Source organism: Euprymna scolopes, chromosome 7 (genome assembly GCF_053919585.1).
Source record: "Euprymna scolopes isolate OS-2025 chromosome 7, ASM5391958v1, whole genome shotgun sequence".
In the NCBI taxonomy this organism is placed as follows: Eukaryota; Metazoa; Mollusca; class Cephalopoda; order Sepiida; family Sepiolidae; genus Euprymna; species Euprymna scolopes.
This window is the reverse complement of record NC_136488.1, coordinates 171,990,710-172,011,065: the sequence shown is the minus strand read 5'-3', so window position 1 is coordinate 172,011,065 and position 20,356 is coordinate 171,990,710. Positions and strand designations below refer to the sequence as shown.

General features: G+C 30.0%; 1 non-coding gene across 1 annotated transcript; it reads right to left on the bottom strand.

The window, feature by feature from the left end:
- Positions 1-5,349: 5,349 nt before the first annotated feature.
- On the bottom strand, positions 5,350-5,421 carry Trnaq-cug (transfer RNA glutamine (anticodon CUG)). The gene has a single exon. It is a non-coding gene; the product is annotated as a tRNA-Gln (tRNA).
- Between the last annotated feature and the right edge of the window lie 14,935 nt (positions 5,422-20,356).

The window sequence follows — 20,356 nt, the reverse complement described above, 5'->3', positions numbered from 1 at the left end:
CTGCATCCGGATAGGTCTCCAGCTGTCTCAACTCCGCCGTGCCGCTGGGCGAGGCTTATTTCGGAAGAGAGAATGAGGTTGGTCCTCCTGCGCAAGCCTCCTTCACTTAAATCTCCTTCCAGCGCTAGTCATTGACAACTACAAAAAAAAGTCATGGAATGTCGTCGATCGAAACAGATTGAAATGTAATTTGGTGCTAGTGCAGAAGTGCACTTATTGATCCGCGCTATTTTTAAATAGTATTTTAAAATAGTATTTTTGAATAGTATTTTTAACAAGTATTTTTAACAAGTATTCTTAAATAGTATTTTTAAATAGTATTTTTAAATAGTATTTTTAAATGGTATTTTTAAACAGTATTTTTAAATAGTATTTTTAAATAGTATTTTTAAATAGTATTTTTAAATAGTATTTTGAAATAGTATTTTTAAATAGTATTTTAAATATTATTTTGAATAGTATTTTTAAATAGTATTTTTAAATAATATTTTTAAATAGTATTTTTAAATAGTATTTTTAAATAGTATTTTTATCTATTGTATTTAAATAGTATTTAAAATACTATTAAAATACTTTTTTGAAATAGTATTTTGAAGTAGTATTTTTAAATAGTATTTTAAATAGTATTTCTAAATAGTATTTTTAATAGTAGTATAAAAAAAGTAATTTTTAAAAGTAGTTTTAAATAGTATTTTTAAATAGTATTTTAAATATTATTTTTAAATAGTATTTTTACATTGTATTTTTAAATAGTATTTTTAAATAGTATTTTAAAATAGTATTTTTAAATAGTATTTTTAAATAGTATTTTTAAATAGTATTTTTAATAGTATTTTAAATAGTATTTTTAAATAGTATTTTTAAATAGTGATATTAAATAGTATTTTTAAATAGCATTTTTAAATAGTATTTTTAGATAGTATTTTACATATTATTTTTAAATAGTATTTTTAAATAGTATTTTTACATAGTATTTTAAATAGTATTTTTAAATAGTATTTTTAAAAGTATTTTGAAATAGGATTTTTAAATAGTATTTTAAATAGCATTTTTAAATAGTATTTTTAAAAGTATTTTAAATAGTCGTTTTAAATAGTATTTTTAATAGTATTTTTAAAGTATTCTTAAATAGTATTTTTATATAGTATTTTTAAATAGTATTTTTAAATAGTATTTTTAAATAGTATTTTTAAATAGTATTTAAAATAGTATTTGTAAATAGTATTTTAAATAGTATTTTAAATAGAATTTTACATAGTATTTTACATAGTATTTTTAAATAGTATTGTTAAATAGTATTATTAAATAGTATTTGTAAATAGTATTTGATATAGTATTTTAAATAGTATTTTTAAATAGTATTTTTAAATAGTATTTTTAAATAGTATTTTTAAATAGTATTTTTAAATGGTATATTTAAATGGTATTTTTAAATAGTATTTTTAAATAGTATTTTAAAATAGTATTTTAAATAGTATTTTTAAATAGTATTTTTAAAAAGTATTCTTAAATAGTATTTTCAAATAGTATTTTTAAATAGTATTTTAAAATAGTATTTTTAATAGAATTTTTAATAGTATTTTTAAATAGCATTTTGGAATAGTATTCGTATATAGTATGTTTAAATATTTTTAATAGGATTTTTAAATAGTATTTTAAATAGTATTTTTTATAGTATTTTTAAATAGTATTTTAAAATAGTATTTTTAAATAGTATTTTTAAATATTATTTTTAAATAGTATTTTTAAATATTATTTTTAAAAAGTATTTTGAGACAGTATTTTTGAATAGTATTTTTGAATAGTATTTTTAATTAGTATTTACAATAGTATTTTTAAATAGTATTTTAAATAGTATTTTAAATACTACTTTTAAATAGTATTTTTAAATAGTATTTTTACATCGTATTTTTAAATAGTATTTTTAAATAGTATTTTTTAAAAGTATTCTTAAATAGTATGTTTAAATACTATTTTTAAATAGTAGTTTTAAATAGTATTTTTAAATATTTTTTAAATAGTATTTTAAATAGTATTTTAAATAGTATATTTAAATAGTATTTTAAATAGTATTTTTGAATAGTATTTTTAAATAGTTTTTTAAATACCATTTTAAAATACTATTTTGAAATAGTATTTTTAAATAGTATTTAAAATAGTATTTTTAAATAGTATTTTTAAATAGTATTTTTAAATAGTATTTTTGAATAGTATTTTTAAATCGTATTTTAAATAGTATTTTAAATACTATTTTTCAATAGTATTTTTAAATAGTATTTTTAAGTAGTATTTTTAATCGTATTTGTAAATAGTATTTTTAAAAGTATTCTTAAATAGTATGTTCTAATAGTATTTTTAAATAGTATTTTTAAATAGTATTTTAAATATTTTTTAAATAGTATTTGTTAATAGTATTTTTAAATAGTATATGTAAATAGTATTTAAAATAGTATTTTTAAATAGTATTTTTAAATAGTTTTTTTTAAATACCATTTAAAAATACTATTTTGAAATAGTATTTTTAAATAGTATTTTTTATAGTATTTTTAAATAGTATTTTTAAAAAGTATTCTTAAATTGTATTTTTAAATAGTATTTTTAAATAGTATTTTAAATATTTTTTAAATAGTATTTGTAAATAGTATTTTTAAATAGTATATGTAAATAGTATTTAAAATAGTATTTTTAAATAGTATTTTTAAATAGTTTTTTTAAAATACCATTTAAAAATACTATTTTGAAATAGTATTTTTAAATAGTATTTTTAATAGTATTTTTAAATAGTATTTTTAATAGTATTTTTAAATAGTATTTTTAAAAAGTATTCTTAAATTGTATTTTTAAATAGTATTTTTAAATAGTATTTTAAAAAAGTATTTCGAAAAAGTATTTTTAAATAGTATTTTTAAATAGTATTTTTAAATAGTATTTTAAAATAGTATTTTAAAATAGTATTTTAAATAGTATTGTTAAATAGTATTGTATAATAGATGTTTAAATAGTATTTTAAATAGTATGTAAAATATTATTTTTACATTGTATTTTTAATAGTATATTTAAATAGTATTTTTAAATAGAATTTTTAAATAGTATTTTTGATAGTATTTTTAAATAGTATTTTAAATAGTATTTTACATAGTATTTTAAATAGTATTATAAATAGTATTTTCAAATAGTATTTTCAAGTAGTATTTTTAAATAGTATTTTTAAATATTATTTTTAAATTGTATTTTGTAATAGTAATTGATAATAGAATTTTTAAATAGTATTTTTAAATAGTATTTTTAAATATTATTTTTTAATAGTATTTGTAAATAGTATATTTAAATAGTATTTTTAATAGTATTTAAAATAGTATTTTTAAATTGTATTTTTAAATAGTATTTTCAAATAGTATGTTTAAATAGTATTTTAGATAGTATTTTTAATAGTATTTTTAAATAGTATTTTTAAAAATTATTTTTCAAAAGTATTTTTAATAGTATTTTTAAATAGTATATTTAAAAAGTATTTTTCAAAAGTATTTTTTATAGTATTTTTAAATAGTATTTTTAAATAGTATTTTTAAATAGTATTTATAAATAGTATGTTTAAATAGTATGTTTAAATAGTATTTTTAAATAGTATTTTAAATATTATTTTTAAATAGTATTTTTAAATAGTATTTTTAAATAGTATTTTTAAATAGTATTTTGAAATAGTATTTTTAAATAATATTTTTAAATAGTATATTTAAATAGTAATTTATATTAGTATTTTTAGATAGTATTTTTAAATAGTATTTTTAAATAGTATTTTTAAATAGTATTTTGAAGTTTAATTAAAGTTTTACGATACCTCTTTCTATTAAATTGTTAGGTGAAAGTACAGATTAGGTACACAACACTCTCCAATCCCCATAGAATGGCTTTAAATAATGTCATTATTTCAGCACGGATCAATAAGTGCATGAGTACCTTTTATTTTCTTGAATAAAATAAAAACTACTCGACGAGAACACTACTGTTTTTGTTTTAATAATTATTTTTTATTCAAAAATAAAAAATAAAAATTTCAATTGTTCAAAACATCTTTTTTCTCCAAAACTTATTGCGATTTTTTTTAATTACCATATTTTATATGCACATGTTCTAAAAATGTTTCAAAATTTTGATTATCAAATATTTTTTCACTTTTCATGTCGTAAGCCTCTCTATGGCCTCATCGATATGAGACCATTCCATTTCTCCTACTGATCCCGATATGGATTTCAAAAAATCATACAATAACAAAATAATTCGCAAAGTTCAAGCCAAAATAGAGAATATCCATCCAAAAACCAAAAAACAAAACAAAACAATCCGAAAAAGCCAAAATAAAAAAAAAAACATAAATAAGAAAAACAAGGCGATTCCTAAGTCGAACTGCGTACAACATCTGGAGGGGTAGCACTCGTGTACGTCCCACATTTACAAATGTTTTTTTGCATTTTTTGAAGTTTTGTCACTTGACATTTACAATTTAAGGACAATGAATGTCTGTTAGAACACCAACTAAAGACTTACCTCTAAAAAGTTCATTTTTTAGGGTATTCATATTGTTTTCACTGGTCGACATGTTTGTTTTCGCGCGCATCCAATTTTCGCGCGCGCAAATGTGGGATAGTTTTTCAGAATAAACATCTATGAATTTCGCGAGATTTGACGACAAATTCTTCTTCTTCTTCTTCTTCTTCTTCTTCTTCTTCTTCTTCTTCTTCTTCTTCTTCTTCGTCATGGTCGTCGTCAAGCTGTTGAATGCTAATTTATCCATCTCCGTCCACAATTTGCAGTTCTTCTTTCCTAAAAAAAAAATTACTTGGTTCCTAACGCTAACATTAATTTCATGACACCCATTCAAAAAAATAGTTTTAAAAATTACATACCCTTCATTCCTCCATTTAGTGCCTCCCCCTTACACTAATAAAAGATTTAAAAAAAAAAAATAAAAAAAAACGCTCCATTTTAATAATTGGACTCGTTAAAAAGTCGGTGAGAAATGATTTTGCAAAACGAAAGAGAAACTTGCAATGGTTATTGGTTCTCACGGTTTTGTTTTGTTTGGTTTTTTCTTTTGATTACATTTTGGTGAATTCCTAAAGCTTATTTTATTTTTTCAATAATGAAACAAAAACTAAAGAACATATATCAACAGTTTATTTAGAAGGAAAACTGAACCTATAGTAACGTTACATGTACAATGGAGGTCCACATGGACCCCGGTTGAGAACCATTGACTTCTAATAAAAACTATGAAAACATGCCACTGGATATAAACATTTACTAACAATGATATATAAATTCAAATAAAAGAAAAAATATAAATTAATAAGGTTCTACCGAGATTTGAACTCGGATCGCTGGATTCAGAGTCCAGAGTGCTAACCATTACACCATAGAACCGCATGACTGCTGCCTTACCTACTAATTTATATATACGTTTTCTTGCATATCAAGTTATAACTGACAAGCATTCTGATATTTACAACTACTCAAAATCTTTGGCTTTTATTTAAAATCAACAAGTATCAATTTAAAAATTAACATGATTTGAACACGAATCGCTGAATTCAAAGTCTGAGTATTGGCCATTACTCAAGAGTAACAAAATAATGACTGATTTGTTTACGCTATTTTAACCCTGCCTTAGTCCTGTGGGGTGTTTTAGATAGGTGTGTCAGAATTGGGGGGGGGGGACACCCCTAACACAAACTGTGAATAAAATATACAAAACTCGTAATTTCTCTTTTTAAAGTGGGTTGTTTAATTTCTTTGTGGAAAATACTTCCAAAATAAACTATTAAAGTTTTTTTTTTAAATAATAGAAATATGATTTTTTAAGTGTTTACAAAATGCATGCACGCGCTCATGCAGCCATTTTTTCTACGTAATGAAATCAATTGAATTTTATGAATTAAATTTTTTTCAATTTTTTCAATTAAAATCTACCATAATTTTTCTATTGGTTCAATTTTTACGATACTAGCAGGTTTAATGTAAAATTTAATGTTCTTTCCAATAAACTGAATACAATATTCTAGACAAACGTTGTTGTTTTTTTTTTAAATCAAACCCCCCCATTTTGAAATGTCTATTAAAATGAAAATAATTAATTTTTTCACCTAAGGTTTGTATATCACAAATTAAATATAAAAGATCAATAAATAAAATATTCTAATTTAAAACAAAACAAAAAAAGGAATAGTTGTGTGCAAATTTACCTATAAAGTCAAAAGTTGAAATTTTTTTCTTTTTTTTTTTAAACACGTTGATTTTTTTTTTAATGGAACCTCATATTTTGATAATACTGTTCAGTAAATAATGGACTCTTACATTAATTTTTTCTATTTCCTTCAATGTTGTTTTATTTAGACATTAAAAAAAATATCATTGCATAAAGATGAAATAAAATATTTTAAATCTAAAACATGTATTTTTTTAAGAGAATTAAAAAAAACGAAAATTTGTTGAAGGGTTTGTTTATTAAAGTAAACTTACTTATGAGTGAATGTTATCATTTTTCAAATACGGTGACCTATGCTTGACTAACTTTTGTTGACAGCAAACACATGTCAGAAATAGAAAGGGGAGACTAATTATAGCGGTTTTAGGCCACCGTATATGCCAACTCGAAGAAATGGAGACAACCCCGCTCTGTGACCGTCTGATATGAGAATTTAAAATGGCGGTATTTTTTTAATTCTTGCTTAAAAAATCCTTTTATTTAAAAAGTACATGGAATATAAAATATAAATATAGACAAATTCTTATAAATGAAGAATGGAAGCACCCATTGCTTAGTATTTTTTATAGGTAAGTGATTGTTTGGAATTTATTTATTTATTATATCCAGAGTAAGTTAAAATTCGTTGAATTTCTTGAAATCTTTTTTTAAAGAAAACGGATTTTAAAAAATATTGCATATTTTGCTATTAAATCTTTTATTATTTTAAATTTGGTCTTTGCTCATTTTATTGAAAAAAATTAGAGTTTAAATTACATTTTTCAAATAGTTATAAGCTTCGAAAGATAGTGAGTCTAATTATTCAGATTTTTATCACTCATTTTTAATGGCGACATCTGACACTGCTAACGCATGGGTGCATTAGGTATGTGAGGGAAAAAAACTAACAGAATTAAAAATCAAAAACAAAAAAGTAATGAAGAAGAATCGAATCTTTCCCTGTTTTTATTTTTTTTATTTTTTTGTTTTGTTTTGTTTTTATTTTTTCATTACTCCTAAAAATATCATTAAAATAAGAAGAAAAAATTGTAATTAACTAATAAATAAAAAGCAAAACATTTTTTTGGTGCGAGAGATGCCGTGTGTTAAAAATCTCTCCTTAACTCATTTTTATTTTTGTTTTTATTTTTACTTAAACATTGTTAAATCAACTATTAAGAGAAAGAGGAACCAATAAAGACTTTTTTTTTTTACTGAATAAACGCTTCCAAATAAATTAAACCACTTAGCCAGTTAGGTGGGAAAATCGATTTTGCCCTTTTAAAAACAACAGTAAATAAGTATAAATATTTTTAAAAAATATTATGCAGTTTGTAGTCTCGTTTTTGAACAGAATAAACGCCTTAAAATAAGTGAAACCACTAACAACTTAGCCAGTTATGTAGAAATGGACACTTAGAAAAACGATTTCATTTTTTAAAAACAAAAACAAGTAAAAATATTTACAAAAAAAATATTATTGGGCGTATAGTCTCTTTTAAAAACGATATCTTCTTCAAGAACGGTCATAAAATGTGTTTTCAATCGATATTTATTCAATAAGGGGACAGTTTTCCTACCTAGTAAAAAGGGACGAGTTTTTCGGGTACGAGTTTTCCAGGTACTCATATATATATATATATATATATATATATATATATATATATATAGCCAGTAGAGTTTAGTTTCCTAGAAGTACATCAAATGAAACAACATGTGTCTACCAAAAGAGTGCTCAATGAGTGAACAGAGCAGGTATATTAAATTTATTTATACAAACATTAATGGCTACATATGTGCATACATGTTTCTGTAATCACCCGCGTTGGGGGATTACGTCTTAAATGCCTTAATGAAGCTTGCTTTCCGGTCTGTTGGAAAACTGCTTCTGTTGTACCAGTATTCAAGAATTCTGGCGAAAGGACAGACCCATCAAATTATCGCCCCATTAGCCTCCTCCCACTTTTTGCCAAAATATTTGAGACCATAATTAACCATGCTCTAGTCCATCATCTTACAGATGCTAAACTACTGACTGACAAACAATATGGATTTAGACAAGCCCGTTTCACAGCAGACATCCTAACTGTGATCTCTGAACGTATATACCATTCACTGGACAACGCGGGGGAGGGCAGAGCAGTAGCTCTAGATATATCTAAGGCTTTTGACAGGGTATGGCATGAGGGTCTCCTCAGTAAAATCAGATCATACGGTATCACTGGTAGAATACTTAACATAATTAAATCCTTCTTAGATAAGAGAAAAATCCATGACAATTATCTCCCCTTAAAAACTTGCAAAAAAAAAAAAAAAAAAAAAAAAAACTCTCTCTCTATAGATATTAACTGTAGCGTCTCTAAATCAAAATACGCTAACGGAAACAATTTACTGCACGAGCGTCGCCCTTTTAAAATTCATCATTCAATAAAATAAAAAGCTATAGCAAACATCTAAATGACTACTTTAAATACAGTTCCTGATTTCAAAAAAAGAAAAGCCAAAAGGTAATTATATATCTATATATTTTTAAATCAAATTTATTATGTAAATTCAAAAATATATATATTTTTTCTACTCATTTCTATCTCTAACCTATACAAATTTTCTTATTAATTTTCTTATAAATTTTATATCCAAACCTTTTACTTCAATTTTTCAGATTCATCTGCCTTACTTTTAATGCTAGGTTTATTTTTGGTGTCTTTTCAATTCAATAGAAATCCTCCTAAATTTGCTGATGAGGAGACCGTGCTTACCAAAAAAACTATGTATAATTATTCTACGTGACTTCATGTATACCACAAATAAAAAGCACGGATTTCCGAAACGATCGTACAGATAATTGACTTTGTTGTTGTTCCTTCTTATGAAACTGATTTTTAATTTAATTAAATTTTGATTGTTAAATTTAAAAAATTTTAAAACTTTTAAATTATAAATCACATTACTTAATATTGAATTAGCTCTAGGACATTTAACTATCGAGCTTATTATATATCTAAATTACAACGAGCATTTCCTGTATTTTAATTAAACTAGTAATTTCACTATTACATTAAAATACACTTAGCTCTTTAGACTATTATTCTAATCTCCTTTAAATTATATATATATATATATATATATATCCCCAAAACCTCTGGCTTTGGTGGAGAGGAGACTAAAACTTGCTACTATGATTTCAAATGATCTGAAATAACAGCAAGGGGAGACTTGATTCCCATGTGTTATATCTCCCCGTTTTTTTTTTTGTTTTTTTTTGGAAATATCAAATAATCTTCATACATTGTGAAATTTAATTTATGTATGAAAACCAAAGAGGGGAGACATAACATATGAGAAATATTTGGAATCAAGTCTCCCTTTGCTGTCATTTTGGATCATTTGAAACCATAGCAGCAAGTTTTAGTATCTGCCTCATCAAGGCCAGAGTTTTGGGGGAAATATCAGATATTTTGTAATTCATATGCAAAACTAGGAAAACAAATGACTATAATTGAAACATTGGTAAGGGTATAATATATTCAACCCTCCAAAAATCCTTTAAAATTTCACCCTAAAGGTTTTCTATGGTGCTGAAAACGAAAATTACGTTGTAAATTTCAGAAAACGAGTAGTTTCCAAGATATGAAAAAATTATAGTTTCAAAAATTTGGGGATCACTTTTTCTGTATAATTTAACGTAAAATGAGCACCCACTTTATAACCACCTGTTTTGGGGCGTCTGTTATTCTTTTTTGGAGTGGTGTTTAATTGTTAATTGTGGCCTGGTACACCAATACAAAATCTCCCTTAAAAAACTTGTTTTCGCAAAGTTTTCGCGTGTGCTGAAGATGAATATCGCATTTAAATTTTCCACAAATATGTATTTTTCCGAGTATTAAACAATGTAAATCTTTGTTATAAGTGGTGGCCATTGTTGTACGCGCAAGCGGTCGCATATTTTTACTTAATACACGTAAAAATACATGGTAATATTTAATTCTAGTAAGACTAAGTTGCTCACCTTTAACAATTACAAAGGGCGTTCCCAACCACCGATAGCCATGACAAATAACACCCTAGCTGAGAATTCTTTCTTCAAACTCCTCAGTCTAACATTCACGGGCAATATGAACTGGGACGAATACATTGAGTACATTGTGAAGGCTGCTGCAAAGAAGGTGGGTTCCCTTTACCATTCTAGAAAACTGCTTACACATGAGAGTATCCCTTATCTCTATAAGGCCATCTTCGCCCAAGCGTGGAGTATTGTTGCCACTGGGGTATCTACGACTAGCCTCTCCCTCTTGGATAGGGTCCAAAAAATAGTTTTCAATCTAATAGGTCCCACTTTGTCAACTAAGCTCAAACCGCTGTCCCATCGCCGCAATATTGCATCACTGTACTTGTATTACAAATATTTTAGTGGAGTGTGCTCTGATGAACTCATCGCACTTGTGCACTCTCGACATATATATCCCCGAAAAACTCATTTAGCAACAAAATCTTACCCCTTCACGATTGAGATCCCTAAATGCCTTAAAGCTTTCAATTCTAATAGTTTCTTCCCTCGAACAGCTAGACTTTGGAATTCCCTTCTTGTAGCCTGTTTCCCTGGCTGTACTGATATGCAGAAGTTTAAAATGTAATGTAAACCACCATCTTAACCTTTCTTAGTCATTGTCCCAAATAGTAGCACCTTACGTCAAGTGGTGATATACTTTGTCAGGGGTAATCATAAAAAAAAAATGAATAGAGAATTAAAGATTTCTGCTTCTTACGATCTGAGAAGAAAGTGACGGTCGAAAAAAATGGAATGTACAACCCGGAAATTATACGAGTTGTTACCAGTTGTATATGTGGGCTCGAAAACCCAAGCCAGAGCTTGAGGAAGATTAAAGTTTTCTTAGATAGATTTAAGCGTTCGGATCTGAGGAATGTATTATGTTTGTTTTATCTGTGGAATTCTCCCTGATAATATTGTTTCGGAGATGGGTATATTTGCCGATGACACCATTCTCTATAACAGATATGAGGGGAAAACAAATGAACACATATCCAAGGAAATGGCAGAAACACTAGAGGACGACCTCCAATCCGTAGTGGAATGGGGACAAAAATGGTTGGTCACATTCAATGCTGCTAAGACTAAGCTTGTTTCCTTCAATAACTACAAGAAACCTTCTCTACCACTAATAGCAATGGCCAAGAATACATTGCCTGAAAGTACTTCTTTTAGACTCCTCGGCCTAACGTTTACAGGGAATATGAACTGGAATAGATACATTGAGAGCATTGCCAAGGCTGATGCAAGGAAGGTTGGCTCCCTCTACCGTGCTAGAAAACTACTTACGCCTGCCAGTATCCTATACCTCTATAAGGCAACCATTCGCCCATGTATGGAGTACTGTTGTCACATCTGGGCTGGTGCATCTGCTGCTTGTCTCTCGCTTCTGGACAGGGTTCAAAAGAGAGTCGCCAACCTGATAGGTCCTGAACTGTCATCTAGGCTTCAACCTCTGTCCCATCGACGAGATGTTGCATCCCTCTGCCTGTTCTACAAATACTTTAATGGTGAATGCTCTGACGAACTGCAAACACTTGTACCTCCCCGACGTAACTACCCCCGACAAACCCGACAAGCTACTAAGTCTCACCCCTTTACAGTAGAGATCCCTAGGTGCAAGAAAGCCTTTTACTCCAATAGTTTCTTCCCCAGAACTGCGGGTCTTTGGAACTCCCTTCCGGGATTCTGCTTTCTCAACTGCAATGATATGCAGAAGTTCAAGTGTAATGTTAACAAACATCTTTCTACTCTTCTCCCTTCATAATGACCCCGCTAATTAATTCCCTAATAGTAGCCCCCTGCTTCAAAGTGGCACTGTGCCTTGTTTGGGGTGAAAATTGAATAAAAAAAAAAATAAATAAAAAAATTCTATGTAAAGGCAAAACCATAATGGAAATCAGGAAACCAAAGCTGAATGTCCCTATTTACAATGCCTCCCCACGGGACAGAGTTAGACACCAGGGTCGTTTTTTAACGTGGAGAAAAGGTACAAAAATAAAAATTGTCTCAGTCGTGAAGGATTTCTCCTCCTCTGACAAAGAACAAGAAATGGAAGTGCAGCATCTGAAGAACAGATACTACACTTTGATGTATTTATTTGCTCCCCCACTGAGCAAATTAGGACAAGGCCGATTTTTAATGTGAGGAGTGAAGGGGAAATGGGGACCAACTCCCCGGGGAGTAGGAGAGCTGGATAGTGACAATTGGTATGAAGGGTTGCCCCTACATTGACCAAGGTTTTATATGTGGGGTTGCCCCCACATATGGTCTTTGCTTGCAGTATCTGTTCCGGCAGATACTACACTTTGATCTTGGCCTTGTTGGTATGTTAATCTAAAGCAGTTGTAATCTTGACTTTCGCATTCTAAACGAAGTTCTCATCATATTTCAAATACATGTTCTTCAAGTGCCAGGAATTTGCAGAGACTTAAAAAGAAAAAAAGCGCTAAAAAATGTATGAAATAAAATCAAATTTAATTAACAGAATAAAAAAAGCACAACTCGGTACCCAGTAGAAACAAAATTTATTTTAACATTCAACAAATGAAGAATGTGGGTTTACGTCTTTATAGAAAGTGGAAGAGTCCATTATTATTGGTAAGGTTGAGCAGCATAAAAATTCATATAAAAAAGTTCTTAATTCCTGGATGGAAAATGTTCAGGCTGATATCTCTTTATATGAAAGTAGGAAGTTCAACTTGACGACTGTCGCTTGTCTCTTTATAGAGAGAGAGAGAGAGAGAGAGAGAGAGAGAGAGAGAATCCGAATATTCTATTGTTGGCATTGGTTTCCCCGATATTTTCAAAGAAAAACATCGGGTACTTACGGGAGGGACCACGTGAAGGTTGCCAACATCCTAAGTGATAGTGATTTTTGTGGAACGAACTGGATTCGAACTTGGGACACCCAGATCGTCAATCCGTGCCGTTAACCACTGGATCACCACCACCTCCCATTCGTATTATTAATATTATTACTAACAAGAATATATATCGATTAATTACTTGTAATAATAGTAATAATACAGGTCCTTCTATATAATTTAAACCGAACTGACATTTACCGAACTAAACCTAGAACTTAAGCTATGGTTAGTAATAGTTAGTTTAGACTAAGGTTAGTGTTAGTTGAGTGTTAGTTGGGTGCTAGTTGGGTGTTAGTTTGTGTTAGTTGAGTGTTAGTTGAGTGTTAGTTTGGGTTAGGTTTAGAGTAAAGCAGTTCGGTTCAAATTATGTAGAAGTACCTACTTATTAAATTCTTAATAAGTGTGGCCTGGAAAAATATGTCTTCTGGCCAAAATAAATAGGGGTTTCAAAGAAATCCTTAAGCTGCTTCTCTTCAAAACCGAACAAATGGCATCTTCCTTATGAATTAATTCAAAAGGGTCAGCGATTTTGAAAATTATATCCCAAATTTGGGGTTCACAGTGTAGGTCTTCGTATATATCGAAAATTAGTGCAATCACTAATATTATTGTTATTAATAGCGCACAAAGTTTTGTTCGGTTTGTGAAGTGAAGCTTGTATAATTGGGGGCCAACACTTCCTGAAAAAACGACTAAAGCCGCCATACAGGTACAAACGTCGATTACAAACTCAGTCATTTTCGCGTCTCGTCTCTCAAGATTATGAAGCGCAAATGATTTTTTTCTTAGAAATTTTTCATTGAGTGACGTCATAATGGCAAAACCGTTTTTTTTCGTCATTAAAGGTTATATATTTTATGTATGTGTGTGTTCAGGTGTGCGTGTGTGTGTGTGTGTGTGTGTGTGTGTGTGTGTGTGTGTGTGTGTGTTAGTGCAGGTCTGTGTATGTGGATACACACACACACACACACACGCACACACACGCACACCCACACATACACACACACATACATATATATATATGCGGATATATATATATATATATATATATATATATATATATATATATAGAGAGAGAGAGAGAGAGAGAGAGAGAGAGAGAGAGAGAGAAAATAAAAAGGAACAAACCGTATTATGTGTTCATCAACGTTTCGTCTTTATTTCGAGACTTCCTCTGGATGAATGAGATTAAGAAACCAAAAAATATACCAGTACAAAATATTTGAAAATGTTTATATATATATATATATATATATATATATATATATATATATATATATATATATATATATATATACTAGCGGGTACGAGAGAGGGGAGAATCAAGACAACAGTAGGCAGCCCGGGTGGAGAGAGGTGTTAAAAAAAGAGAAAAAATAGTAGTAGGCAGGTAGGCTCGAACTTGTAATGCGAAGGAGGAAAAAACAAAACAAAAAACGTAACGTCTTAGCCGATGTGTCGATGGCGAAACCAGAAATCGAGAGCGTTAAAATTAATCAATGAAACGGAGACGATGACTTGCGAAAATGTCGACGAAAAAAGCGACCCCTCCTTGTAAAAAGGCATCGAGTTTGAAGGAATTAATGTTTTGGGACAATTTTTCAATATTTGTCCTCCGAACCACCGGGCTTGAAAACGATCACGATGTGGTTAGGATCTCTCGCATGCCTCGAAAGTTTTTGTCAGAAATAACATCATATACACATTGCATCGAGAAAAACAACCGCAATAAAATGATTTATTTATTTATTTTATTTATTTTTTTTTTTTTACACAGAGATCACCACTTATCAAGGCCCGGAAGCCACTGAGGGATAAGGATTATTGCAAGTACATTACGTTAGTGTGGAGATTTGATGAAGTGTTTACTTAAGGGGGCGGTTCATTAGGAATTTGTTAACATTGGACTTGAAGACATCCAATTTGTAGTCCGGTGGGAAGCAGGCAGATGGAACAGAGTTCCACAGGCGTGCAGTTCTAAGAAAGAATCTTTGTTCATGGAATCCGCGTTTTGATTTAGGCACAGATATAGAGTGGGGGAAATTTTTCACAGTGGATTCAGCTAGACGGGTGTTTTTCGTGAAAGATTGGCGAGGGGGGACCAGAGATTGGAGTTCAGACGAGCACCTGCCATGGAAATAACGATAAAACAAGGATAGGCTCGCAACGTCTCTTCTGTGGGAGAGAGGTTGCAGGGTAGAGAAAAGGGCATCCCCACTAAGCCACGAAGTCTATTTTGTACTCTGTCAAGGCAGGATAGGCTGTTTTTAGCAGCTCCTGCCCAGATATGGCAACAGTATTCCATCCTTGGACGTACTTGGCTTTTATATAGATAGAGAATTGCATCAGTAGTGAGATATCTTCTGGACTGGTAGAAGGATCCCACCATCTTTCCAGCGACCTTGGCAACAGACTTGATGTACGTGTTTAAAAATTTAGAGTGGGGATCAATATCTGATATACATTAAACATGTAATGGTCATTCTATCGTTTTATTGCAGTTAAACATTTTTTTTATCATAAATAAATTTTTTGAATTATTGTGTTATGGCGATTTTTAAGCAATTGCCGTTTACAACCGTAACAGACGGACTTAAGGTTGGTGCTAAATATATTAGTTAACTGCCCGAATAAGTTAGAATGATCCCTAAATTGAGGATAATTTTGCATGAAATATATATATGAAAATGATCCCCCACAGTAAATGTTTAAATAATTCACGATTATTTTTTTTTATTTTTTCCGCCACATGTTTCAATTGTTCGGTTGTAATTGTCTTAAAAAATAATAATAAAATCTACTTTTTTTTACATAGGCATCACTACTGACCAGGGCCCAGAGACCACTCGAGGATAAGAGTTAAGAGTGTACAGTAATCAATTGGACAATATAGTGGTCGTTAGTAATGGAAATTCGGTAAACTTGTTAACGTATATGGAACGGCTCATCAAAAAGTTGTTTACGTTGGACTTGAAGACAAGCAGATTGTAGTCAGCTGGAAAGCAGGAAAACGGAAGACAGTCACACAGGTGTGCACTTCTAAGAAGGAAAGTTTTTTTTTCATGGAATCTACGTTTAGGTTTAGGCACAGATAAAGAGGGGGGAGGATTATTTATAGTGTTTTCAGCTAGACGAGTGTTTCTTGTGAAAGGTTCGCGAGTGGGGGGCATAGATTGAAGCTTAGCCGAGCACTTGCCATGAAAATAAGGATGAAGCAGAGACAAACTCGCAGCATCTTTTCTGTGAGAAGAGATTGCAGGATTTTTAAGTTTCGGATTTTTTTCTGATTAGTTAATATAAACATTTACCAAAGTTTTTTGTAAAAATTCTGTCATTTTCTAAACAAACATTTTTTTTAATATATATATATATATATATATATATATATATATATATATATATATATATATATATATCAATGAAAACAAAGGGATGTAGTGTTTACATGATATACGCAATGGTAAACTTCAAACTAATATAAATAACAGTATTTATATATAGAAAAATGTAATCCCAACCGAATTAAAAAAGCTCAATACGCAATAGAGAGTAGAGTTTATTATAACAGTTTCAATTTTCTCTCTCTCTCTTATATATATATATATATATATATATATATATATATATATATATATATATGAAAAAAATGAGAAAAAAACAAAGAAAGATAAATAGAAACAGAGAGAGAGAGAGAGAGAGAGAGAGAGAGAGAGAGAGAGAGAGAGAGAGAGAAATAAGACATCAGTCCAGCCCAATGAACCAGTAATAAAAATTAGACATAAGAATGAAAAGTAGAATCATTTACACATGTTTCCACCTCTCGGAAACATTTCAAACGAACTACGAAAATGTTTTTTTTTATATTTTTAACACATCTTGAGTATATTTTAAACATTTTAAATACTTTCTGAAGAGGACGTTTCACAGAACGTCTGAAACGCGTTAAAAACGATTTCAATGATTTAAAAACATTATTACAATGATATAAACATAATTTTTAATGAAAAACTAAAACACGGAATAATAAAATAATGTTAAAAAATACACATTGTTGGTGACCTACCGTCCATTATTTAAATATACATCTTTCATTACAAGTACGTGTCCATTTATTGTTGTGTGTGTGTGTGTGTGTGTGTGTGTGTGTGTGTGTGTGTGTGTGTGTGTGTGCTCCTTAAAGCCGGCTAGAAAGTCCAAAAAAATTAATAAATAATTGCCTTTCTTTAAATATTTAGTTATACAAAAATCAAGTCTGCATATCATAATCCGTTTTGTTTATTCTGGTACAAACTGTAAGAAATTCTCTTACTCGTTTTTGCCTATGGCAGAATGAAAGAGACACTCAGAAAAGCAACAAAGGCTCACCTTAAATCCAAGAATAATTTTATTTACAAAAGGGTAAAAATGAGTCCATATTGCAAAAGAGTGCCCTCTTTAGCTTCTGCCAAATGGCGGGTAGTTCTTGCCTAGAAAGGCGAAGGTAGTTGTAGTTCATGCCTTGAAAGGCGAAGATAGTTTTCTTCTTGTGAAGATGCTGGTAGACTCGGCCGCTCGTAGAATTGGTTGAGGGTTCGCGAAATCCTTCCAGACTGTCGATACGATCAACGCACTTTGCGATCTATGATCATAAAATAATATGCCCCTTTGCGGCAATGATAAGGAAGTAAATAATCCGTAGAACATTTTAGCCTCCGGCTAATATCCGCATTTAAATGAGCGGAGAAATAAATGGGGTAGAACCCTGCCTTAGTTCATTAGGCCTGGAGCGAGATTTCGCGTGTCGGCTTTGCTCGGCATCATATTGAAATCTGGTTTTAGAACCATGCCTTAGTTCATTAGGCATAGAGCGAGATTACGTGCGTCGGCATTCTCCGACGTCAAGCTGAAATCTGTTTTTTGAAACACAAAATTCCCGCCACTTCTGAATCCTCCGGAGCAACTGAACAACGCAATACCATTGGTCGAAATAATCGCGTGATTGTAAATCACGCGGTTATCGCCCTTGCATTCTGAAATTTCTAACAAAACTTTTAATTTATTAGAAATCAAGTGTAGTATCTGTTCTGCTAATGAACTCCATCTTTTCTGTCTTCTCTCAGCGAAAGAGAACTTTTTCAATACTGAAGTAGTTTTTTTCCTTTTTATCTCATTTTGGGGAGCTGATCTTGTAATCCTTGTTTTCTTGTTTTGTAAGATGTCCATCAACAAAAAGTCTTGTAGCGGAACTAACAGTGTTGCTTACTTACTTATAGACTATTACCCGTCGCAATAAATAACGGAAGACCAAACTGTAAGATGGAAGTCGATGTCCGGTATTTGTCCTGGGCTGGTCACTCAAGTGTGATGTCTGTACAGATGCTGCACTCAAATTAATGGAGGGGGAAATCCGTCTATACTAAGGCAATTTTATTTTTGCAAACTGCCTCTTTTGATGGGGGGGGGCTGTTTTTCTTCCACATTAAAAACGAATTTGTGCCAAATTTTGTTTTCGTGGGGAAGCAACTAAATACCAAGTCGATATCCGGTGGACCAACTTAGGTCGTTGTTCATGTTTTAGACGAACTACACACCACAGCGACAGTTTTTATATGTAATATATTGTTGCTGTGCATTCTTTGGGTGTTGAGCGTAAATGGAGATTATAGGTTTTTTGCGTGTTTCACAACATAAAAAAATCATAAAATTGAACACAAGAAAAACAATGACATTCAAGGTTTGAATAAGTTTTATCATCAACAAAAGACTAGATTGAATGTGCGTGTTCGAAAAGGTTCAGTTTTATGTGTCGTCAGATTTTAAACTAGTACAAAATTAGGCGTTAGATTAAACGGAGAAAAAGAAAGAGAGAGTTCGTAAAATGTACTTATTCCTTGTTCCTTTTTGTTGGGTAAGTAGCGGCAATAAAGAGGAGTGTCACTTTTATTAAGTAAAAAAAAAAATGGAAAAGTAGTCGAACGTTACCTAGTTTCAAATTAAATTGCTTGCAAGCATTTACATCTGTGACCGCCATTTTTCTGTCGCGCGGATGAGATGCCCAAACTGATTCATGAATTCAAACAGAACCATTTTGAATTAAAAAAAAAAGAATATATAATATTTAAAAAATTCAAATAGATAAATAAAATAAAAATTAAAATTAAAAAGATATAAAATAAAATAAAAATTTTTAAAAATAAAAAAAATAAAAAATACAAAAAATTGAATTCATGACTTTTAGATGTTGATCAAACAAATAACGCTGTTTGTAATCGATGAATCGATTTTTTTTATATGTTGTTTTAAGCAAAAATCATATTACATACTTAATTTTCATGTCGAAAGTAATATATTACAAATTTTCGAAAAATATTGGGTAGAAATGTACCTCTACTTAAAAGTAATTTTTACGAAAAAGTGGGTAAAATTGCACTTTTCATAGACGTTATAAAGTAGACAGTAGGACGCTACACACGGGGGACATAACTGTGAAAAGAATATTTGAGATTACTTGTGTCATGGCGGCAATATTTGTTGTCTATAGCGATAGACTTTTTTCTTTCTTTTTAGCAGCTGTTTTAGTGTATGAATTTTCGTAATTTTTGGATATATTATTATTTTCGATAATTCACTACGTAATATTGTTTTTGCTTTATTTTTTTTTATTTTTTTTTTTTATTACATTTTCACCCCAAACAAGGCAAATTGACACTTTGGTGTAGGGGGCTACTATCAGGGGCAACAACTACTGGGGTACTATGTAGGGATTTGGGCAGCAAGGTGTCGGTTCACGTTACACTTGAACTTCTGCACGTCAGTACTGTTGGGGAAGCAGGGACCTGGAATGGAATTCCAGAGTCTTGCGGTTCTGGGGAAGAAACTATTGGAGTAAAAAGATCTTTTACATCTAGGGACCTCTACAGTGTGGGGGTGGGATCTAGTAGCCTGTCGGGTTTGTCGAGGGTGCTCGCTTCGTGGGGGCACAAGTGATTGCAGTTCATCAGAGCATTCACCACTAAAATACTTGTAGAACAGGCAGAGGGATGCAACATTTCGTCGATGGGACAGAGGCTGAAGCTTAGATGCCAGTTCAGGGCCTATCAGATTTGCGACTCTCTTTTGAACCTTGTCAAGGAGCGAGAGACTAGTAGCAGATGCACCAGCCCAGATGTGGCAGCAATACTCCATACATGGGCGAATGGTGGCCTTATAGAGGTACAG